Consider the following 9784-nt stretch of genomic DNA (forward strand, 5'->3'; position numbering starts at 1 on the left):
TTTCTCTGCTGCAGCCACACTGGCCTCTCCAATGTTGCCCAGACAAGGCGGATGTGCTCCCTGCTCTGGGAATGGCCTGCAGAAAACTGGCCACATGGCTAACTCCCTCATTTCCTTCAGGTCCCTACCCAGAAGTCATCTTCTCAGGGAGGGCTCCTCTGGCCACCTAACTAAAATTTTAAAACCCACCTCCCCCTTCCCCACCCCCACACTTGGTATAACACCCCCAACTCCCCAGTGGTTTAAATTTTTTCTCCCTAGCATATGACATCCAATATACTAAACATTTCTCTTTCCTTATTCTTTTTTTTTTTTTTTTTTTTTTTATTTATTTTTGGGACAGAGAGAGACAGAGCATGAACGGGGGAGGGGCAGAGAGAGAGGCAGACACAGAATCGGAAACAGGCTCCAGGCTCCGAGCCATCAGCCCAGAGCCTGACGCGGGGCTCGAACTCACGGACCGCGAGATCGTGACCTGGCTGAAGTCGGACGCTTAACCGACTGCGCCACCCAGGCGCCCCTCTCTTTCCTTATTCTTGCCTCTTCCAGTAGAATTTAAGCTCTGTTTGGGTGGAGATTTAGTTCATTTTGTTCACCATATCTACAATGTGGGGGAGGATGCCTGGAGCATAATAGGCACCCAATGAGTCTATTTTGAATTGCTTCAGTGAATGAATAATGCTGTTCTCAAAATGAAAGCAAAAAGTGAGTGAACCATATGGGCTGTGTGAACATCTCATGGCAATGAGTCCTAACTTACACTGGCTTCTCCAATCCTTTGACTCCCCCATATGTCAAAACGACCATCTCACTGTAGCTTTTTCAGGCCACTATTCCCAAAATAATTGGTCATTCCTCCCAGGTTTCAGTGATGTTCAGCAATTTCTGACCACCTCTGTTTTCTCAATCACTTCCTCAAGGCGCCTCCAACAAGCTCTGTGGCCAGTGGGGATGCCTTCAAGGGTGGAGTAGAGGAAATGGAACACAAAGATTAATGGCCAAGAAAACGTGCATTTTGGGCACACCTAGCAAATAAAACATAATATTCGGCGTAGAGGAGATTCTGATTACAAATTTGTTTTCTAACACTTGGACCATCAGTTCTGAAGGAAAAAAATAAAGAAGAAATGGGTTGTGCTAACATGACACTAATGCTTAATTCAGTCATTGTGTTCTACCTTTTCCTCATCTCCCAAACATGAACTATCGTTCTTCAGATACGTTAAATTTCCAATGCTATATATCTATATCTATATCTATATCTATATCTATATCTATATCAATATTTGAGAGTAAAAGAGGGCTAAAGCAACACAGTGAAGCAGAAGTTGGTCAGTGGTCCTGCCTCTCTCCTCAAGCCCCACATATATATAAGCTCATACTGAACATTCTCTTCATCATCTCCTACCTTTATCACTTTCATTCCCAATCAATGTTTTAAAGAGAAAACATCTTGGGGCACCCTGGTGACTCAGTCGGTTAAGTGTCCAACTTCGGCTCAGGTCATGATCTCACAGTCTGTGGGTTTGAGCCCCGCATCAGGCTCTGTGCTGACAGCTCACAGCCTGCAGCCTGCTTCAGATTCTGTGTCTCCCTCTCTTTCTGCCCCTCCCCCGCTCTTGCTCTCTCTCGCTCTCTCAAAAATTAATAAACATTAAAAAAATTTTAAAGAGAAAACATCTTCCTTTGTTATTACATGTCACTCTTGTTTCCCTTTAACTTCTGTCTCCTTATTTCTTTGACACACACACACACTTGCCTCTCTAAGATCTCTCTTCCTACACCCCTATTTTTCTCTCATAACCAGATAAGAGGAGGTCAGTGGGGAACATAAATAGTATTGGACCTCAAAATATTCAAATAATGACCTGTCTTTTAACTGTGGATGTAGTAATGTCTAGAACTTTTTTTTTTAAGTTTTATTTATTTAAGTAATCTCTAAACTCAACGTGGGGCTTGAACTTAGGACCCTAAGATCAAGAGTTGCACGCTTTTCTGACTGAGCCCGCCAGGCACCCCTGGAACTTTTTAGTATTTGTATTTTTCATCTTTAAAAACGTATCTTTGGGGCACCTGGGTGGCTCAGTCAGTTAAGTGTCTGGCTTCGGCTCAGGTCATGATCTCGTGGTCTGTGGGTTTGAGCCCCGCGTCGGGCTCTGTGCTGACAGCTCAGAGCCTGGAGCCTGTTTCAGATTCTGTGTCTCCCTCTCTCTTTGCCCCTCCCCACTCATACTCTCTCTCTCTCTCTCTCCCTCTCAAAAATAAGTAAACATTAAAAAAAAGTTTAAAAAAAACAAAACAAAACGCATCTTTGAATGCCCTCAGAATTTGAATGACTGGGATATTAAATAAAATAAGAACATGAACTCTGGAGATGGATAACCTTGGGTTTTAAAGTAATATAATAATTATATAGTCAGATAAAACAAGTATTGTTAGGACTTGAAAGAACAAGAACCATTCCACCCTGCTATGGTCATGTCATGGGATACAGCTCTTCCAAAAACAACCCAACAGTACCTAATGAAAAAGAAAAAGAAAAAGCTTGCATTTTATATCTGAATGGGACACTTCTCCTTTGTTTTACCGTAGCACACCCTTTGTTAGCTAATATGGGTCAAGACTTCATCAGAAAACAAAATAAAGAAAAGACAGTCCATAGCGAGGTAATACCACACACCAGCAAACACCAGTTCAGGATAGTAAGGGAGGAGGGTGGGTACTCATCAAATGCTAACTGGCTGAGGATAGCACAGGACTCAAAGCATGGAGAAGACAGAATTAACAGCACTCTAATGAACTTTTTATAATGTGTGTATACACATACATATGCACATATATTTATACATCTACACACACACACACACACACACCTTTTAAGAGAAGTATTCCAGACACCAACTGTGATAACAATGAATCATTGCCTGGGACATTGTTAAACAGCATGTTCATGAACTTCAGTTCATCCGTTACAAGACTTAATCACACAATGAAATTAAATAAGGAAATTAGGTATCCTGTTTAAATACTTCTGATTATTAAAGCCATTATCCTGAAAAATGAAGATAAATACAAATTATCTAGAATTGTTTTAATTCATTTTGTGTCTACGTTTGGTCGTATACCCAGTGGTTATTGACTGACTACATAACTACGCAGACTGTGTTGGTAGAAGGCAACATAGTACAAAGGAGCATGACTCCGGGACTCTGCGGGCTAAGTTGAAACCCGACTTCCACCATGTCCTAGGGCAAGTTACTTCACCTCTCTGTGGTTTGGTTTCCTCAATCTCTACAATAGAACGAAGACAGTACCCACTCCTTCGGGTTGTTCTTAAATGGGTGAAGTACTTTGACTGCTAACTGGTCCCTGAAAGGTACTCATGTAAGTTTTAGTAGATACAAACAGGAGAAGGTCTACCTTTTGAAAGAAATCATCAGTAATCATTTGCTTATGGGTGTGTTTCTGTCAGAATTTGCCTCTTGGACTCTTAACGAATTCATTGTAAACTTCCAGTAATGTTTCCAATGACGTGAGCCAAATGGCAGACATGGTGCTCCTGAGTACTTTGGAATAAATTCTCACCCAGCTCTATTCTGAGAACCAGGGAGAGGGGAAAGTCTCTTTGTGTGTAGCAGTCACTGGAATGTTCTGCTTCCTGCCCTTACACTCATGCGGGAAGGTGAGGGCTGTGGACACAATTCTCCACTCTCCCTCATACCTTGCCATCTCCTTTTCACCTCTATCTTGCTCTTCTTGGCCGATGTTTAATGGTCGCTCAGCCCCCCCCCCCCGCCCAAGTCTGTTTCCCTTATTCTGTCATGTAGCTGTCCACCCCCTCTTACCTTCAACTGCTCTCTAGTTATATTTCTCACTTTTGCCGCACTTCTCTTTGGACATTCCCCCATCCCAGTTCTTTCCCTCGGACTAATCCTGCTCTTGCTTCCTGGTTTCTCTCTTCTTTGTGGGCACTCTACTGAGCACTTTGTTTCTCTTGCCTATTTCCTCGTCTGCCCTCTGTCTCCTACATCACTCTGCTTCATAAGCAAATTGAACTACTCTGCTTTATCACATGTTTCTAATAAACAAAAATAAGAGTTGAAAATAAAATTACACAGAGATTTTAGAACGTTATCTTCATGCATCCCCCCACCCCCATGCCCATACATATAACAGCCCTTTCAATATAGCGAAGGAGGGAGAGCAATGGCAGAAAATGGGGGTAGAAAAGAAAGCGGGGGGGGGTGTGCCTGAGTGACTCAGTGGGTTAAGTGTTCAACTCTTGATCTTCGCTTCAGGTCATGATCTCGGAATTCCTGGGTTCGGGTCACACATAGGGCTCTGTGCTAATGGTGCAAAGCATGCTTGGGATTCTGTCCTTCTCTCTGCCCCTCCCTCACTTGTGTTCCCTCTGTCTGTCTCTCTCTCAAAAAACAAACAAACAAACAAAAACTTAAAAGTAAAAGAAAGGCAGCAAGGAGGACAGCAAAGGAAAACTCTTGCCTCTCTTCTCTCCTTGCCGATTTGGTGTGTCACTGGTCAAGTTCATGAGGAATCCGACTCAGAGACTTTGAGTTGAAAGTGGTTTTGGATGCCATCCAGAATAACTCCTTCATGTTACAAACGAGGAAGCTCCACCTCAGACAAAAAACCCCAACTTAACCAAAACATACTGATGTACTTGCTGCCTAGTCTCAGTGGGTAGGTTTTAATAGTACTCATAAGATGGTTATTGACCAGCAAAATACAACCAATACATCTGCAAGCACTGGAAGGTTCCAGCATCCCAGAGTGAGAGTAGTTCCAGGCTGAAGTATTCACCAAGACAGCCATGAGCTGCTGGGGGCCAAACCTTATCCCTCTGGGGTTTCAAGTGGAATCTAGATGGCCCTAAGATACCTTAGAATTGGGAACACGTTGGGGCATTTGGGTGGCTCAGTTGGTTAAGCGTCCAACTTCAGCTCAGGTCATGATATCACGGTTTGTGGGTTCAAGCCCCATGTGGGGCTCTGTGCTGACAGCTCAGAGCCTGGAGCCTGCTTCAGATTCTGTGTCTCCCTCTCTGTCCCCCCCCTCTCAAAAATAAAGAAACATTAAAAAAATAAAAAGAATTGGGAATGAGAGCATTTTAAATGAATGCAGGAAAAACAAATTCATAAGATACATGCCACCCACTTGTAATAGGCCCACTGAAACATTCTGATACAGTGCAGCCTCAAAGGATACCAAATGCCAAAACAAAACACCCTTATAATTTGCAGAAAAATCACACACACACACACACACACACACACACACACACACACACAATTAGTGATGCAGTGATAAGCATGAGTGTTCATCCCCATAGTATTCTTATCACTCTGTAGCTTTCATGCTAAGGAGATTACAAGTATCATAGAATTAGTGTAGAGCATTAAGATAAACAGAGAGTCTTAGGGAAAACGGAAGGAAATAGAACACAGACATGCTATTTTACTATCTTAGTATCGGCATTAATGTCTTCTCTAACACGGTGTAACAATATTTGGCTCCTGGGCAGTTGTTTTTTTAGTTAATACCATATTTATCAGGACTTCAGTTTCTTCCCACCTGATTAGCAGCACCCGCCTCATTGGAATCTAGGAAGGAGCTAATGTATACTGAAACCAAATTTGATGCCTAGAAAATCCTTGAGTTGTTAAAAGGCACACCTGTGTTGTTTGGCAGGTGAGTTGAATCTCAAGTAAAGAATTTCTGCAAATCTCCTGTTTAGTCGGCTAAACTGGTTTCACTCCTATTGAACAACCCTGGGGTGGGGGATCCTCTATTTTCCCTTAATAACCATAATAATGCCAAAGAAATAACTTCCAGTGTTAATCTCAGTGGTTTAGGTCTCAAAAGTGGAAAGGCTCAGAATATATTTCAGGACATTAAATGTCTTCATGTCAAATTTATTAATTTATGGATAAATTATTAGTTTTCATATTGGAAAGAATCTAGGTTTTTTTGTAAAGACCAAATTATTGTTAATTAAGATGTTAATCTGAATAATTTAGAGGGATGTAGTCACTTTATATTCAAATTAAGGATAGATTGTTACAAATAATTAAATAAAATTTTCAGTTCACTGAATCCTAAAGAAAATAAGGAAGCGATTATCAGTGGAAAGGTACTCTGTAAATGGGTTTGCAGATTAACTGCAAAGGTTATTTGGGATTCTATAATCTTAAAGTGAAACAGGCCACTTACGTATTACTTCAAAAAAATCCCTATTCAGTCTGTTTTCATTTTCTGGACATTCTTATGCTGGGTTATGTTGTGTGTGCTACACTTAGGTTTCTTCGGAATAAACCGGTTTTGAAATGCTTAAGATATAAGACATTTTAAAATAAATGCTTGATTCATCACATAATATTCTTTAGGTATTATAGAGAAGTTAACATTTTCATCTTTTGGTCAGTGTTTGTGGGCTCTAAAATATAACTCTCTATAGCAATTATGCAGTATGTGCCAGGGAAGAAAAAGAAAAGAGTTTAGGGCTGTCCAACCTCACAGGACTGACAAAGGATAAAAGTAGAGGAAATTAATCAAGTTCACAGGCGTGACGACCCCAGTCTGTTTCAGCTTGCAAAGGAGCTAATAGTGCTGCCATCCAGATCTTAATTTATAGATTGCTTACAGTATTTTCAACTCCTTTGAAGTTGAAATTGTGTGCTACAGTCTCTACAGTAAAAGAATATTTCTTTTTTCAAAGTTTTCAACCAAGAGATTAATATTCTCTCGGTAATGCACACCATCTGTTTTACTAAATTAACAGTTTATATGCATATATATGCATCTTGACCAGTCAGAGCTGTGGTTCCCAGCCTGGCTATGCATTGGAAGCTTTGTAAAAATCACTACCAGAGCTACCCCCAGAGAGTCTGGCTTAAATGGTCTGGTGGTGCAGCAGAGAGAGAGAAAGCCTTTCTTGGAGTTCCAAGTTGGAATTCTGAATTTATTTTCTCTGGAAACGATGTTGCAGTGGTGGTCTGGGTTTATAGATTTTTTAAGGACAATAAGTAAAGCTACATGATCTGTTAAATAAACTTTTGGGGTCTGGTCTAAAACACCAAGCCATTCTTCATAGTTCTTTCTTTAAAACAAACAAGGAGCTTTGGGTTCTAAACAACGAAATTTATAACCAACCTGTTGATAAATTAGGAACTGCTTGAGTCTTCAGAGTCACAATGCCATACTTTTTTGTGTGTCAAAGTGGCTCAGGTTTTGCCTTAAAAAAAAAAAAAAGGAGAAGGAATCAGTAATTTTAGTGAGTACCTACCATGAGGAAGACACAAAGAGACTCTGAGACAAGGCCAGAAACAAAGTACAAAACCAAAATTTGTGCAATTTTGAATTTTTGGAAACTCCTGGTTCATGACTTTGTGTTTTCTGAAGAGTAAACTGGGTGAGAAATAGGCAGATCATTCAGAAAGGGATATGACATAGAAATAATGGTGGAAATATGCTGGAGGACAAGAAACCAGATAATAAAAGCACTTTAAAAAGGCAAATCACATAGAAGAATAGAGGATAGTTTGTAGTCAACAGTCAAGGGTGATCGATTTGAATGGGAGAAAAAATGAGAAGGATGAGGCTAGCTAGGTGCTTCCCAAACTGTTTTTTAGCTTGATACGCCAGGACAAGTTGGGACCAAGATCAGTAGAGAAGTGGAACCATGTCTGCATCCTACCCATGTGCAAACCACCTTCACCCGCATTCTCATTCACACAAGCCACAAGATGACCACGCACACACAAACACACCTCCTGAAGCTGCTGCATGGCTCAAGGATAGGACTCACCCTGTGTTGACTATGGCAGGTAGGTGGGAGAAAAAGAGACAGATTGGAATTCATTGTGAAGAAAGACTTTCTACAAGGTTGTCAATACTATACAAAACAAAACCAGAACATATGCACTGGACCCCATGGCCTGAAGGTTGGAGCATGAACTAAATATCATCTCAAGAAGTAGAATAACTGGGGGGAACCCGGGTGGCTCAGTCAGTTAAGCGTCCAACTTCGGCTCAGCTCACAATCTCACAGTTCGTGAGTTCGAGCCCCGCATAGGGCTCTGTGCTGACAGCTTGGAGCCTGGAGCCTGCTTCCGGTTCTGTGTCTCCCACGCTCTCTGCCCCTCCCCCACTCACACTTTGTCTCCCTCTCAAAAATGACTAAACTTCAAAACAACAACTAAAAGGAACAGAATAATTGGGCTGAGTGTGGAGCGGTGCCCTAATGGTCTCCAATGGTTCTTCCAAATATAAGTTTTGATGATTCTATAGTCCAACCTCCTCTTTTCTCCACAGACATCTAATCACTTCTAGTTTCATTCTGTTTGGTTTAGTTAAAGCCAAAAGTGACAAGGGTACGCTTATCGTGATAAGCACTGAGGAATGTATAGAATAGTTGAATCACTATATTCTGCACCTGAGATATAGAACACATTAACATATTAACATATATAACCCCATATGCTAATTATACTGGAATTAAAATGTTTAAAAAGAAAAAATATGCATATATTAAAAAAAGTGACAGAGAAGAATTGAGAAATTCTTCACAATGAATGAAAGTGTGAAACAGGGTTAACAACTAGCTTTATTATAGAGGACTGATTCATAGGTTTTAGACTTTACTTTGGCAAGATGTGACTCCCGAGAGTCACTGCAAGAACTTTAAATGGGCAAATTAAAAAAAAATGGACAAACTTTAAATGGACAAATAATAGCCCTCTAGTAAAGCCAGTGTCTTTGTTCCCGATTTATGCGCAGGTTTATGGCCTCAGAAACTGAAAATACACGCTGATCTTTATGTTTAACTCTTGAGACAGCAATGAAGGAATGAATGAGTTTATTCTTCAATTACGTGCAAAAGGTGGAAGTCCTTAAAAAAACCCAAAACAACACAGAGCGGTTTCCACTATGACAGAACCATCTGTCGATAGGACAGACTCCCAAAACTGGGAGCTGGAAAGGACTTACCTGGAAAATGTCTTAAATACATGTCCTATGTGTAGCGCGTTAGCACAGGCAGGCCAGCTATGTGGCTGGAACATTCAAGATCGAAATCGCAACGACGGCTCCCATGGAGCCTGCTTCCCCCACACGCTGCTGTCTTGAATTTAGGCCTGTGCCACACACCCGTGTACAATGACTTTCCGCATATCACGGAGCCAAAAAGAACTGCAGGATTTTAGGGCAAGGCCGATTTCAAGCCCGGAACTGCACCCCTCCGTGACAGGCTGAACAGAGTCACGCAAACGAATGTAGCACGAAAACCTTTAGAGTTCAGCAAGGCGAGGTCTGTGGCATGACCAGGCCGTGTCCTTTCAGGGCTTACAAAAGGCTTTTTCTGCTCTGCTTTTACAAGGTACTCTAGAAGCCAAGCTATTTGCCACAGGTAGGGCTGGGGAGCAGGGGAGCGGGGGAGCGGGGGGGGGCGGGGGGGGTGGGGGGGGGGAGGGGAAAGGGTGGGGGTAGGACGCTACAGGTCGTCCACATCCGGCTGCCAGTCTGTCTAACAGGATAGCCGCTCTCCGAGTTGCCGGCCCCAAGACGCGGGAGCGGGGGGCGAGGGGAGCGCAGGCCAAGTTTTTCCCGACCGCGGGCGCCAGGTCAGCTGGCCCTAGAGAACCCGAGCGGCGACAATAAGGGCCCCCCGCGAGCCCTCTCCGCCCCCGAGGGCGCGACCCGTCCTGGGGCCCGTGCGCGCCCCCTAGCGCCGGCCCGCGGGCGGGGCTGGGCGGGGCGGGGCGGGGCC

Source organism: Panthera tigris, chromosome A1, assembly GCF_018350195.1.
Source record: "Panthera tigris isolate Pti1 chromosome A1, P.tigris_Pti1_mat1.1, whole genome shotgun sequence".
Lineage (NCBI taxonomy): Eukaryota > Metazoa > Chordata > Mammalia > Carnivora > Felidae > Panthera > Panthera tigris.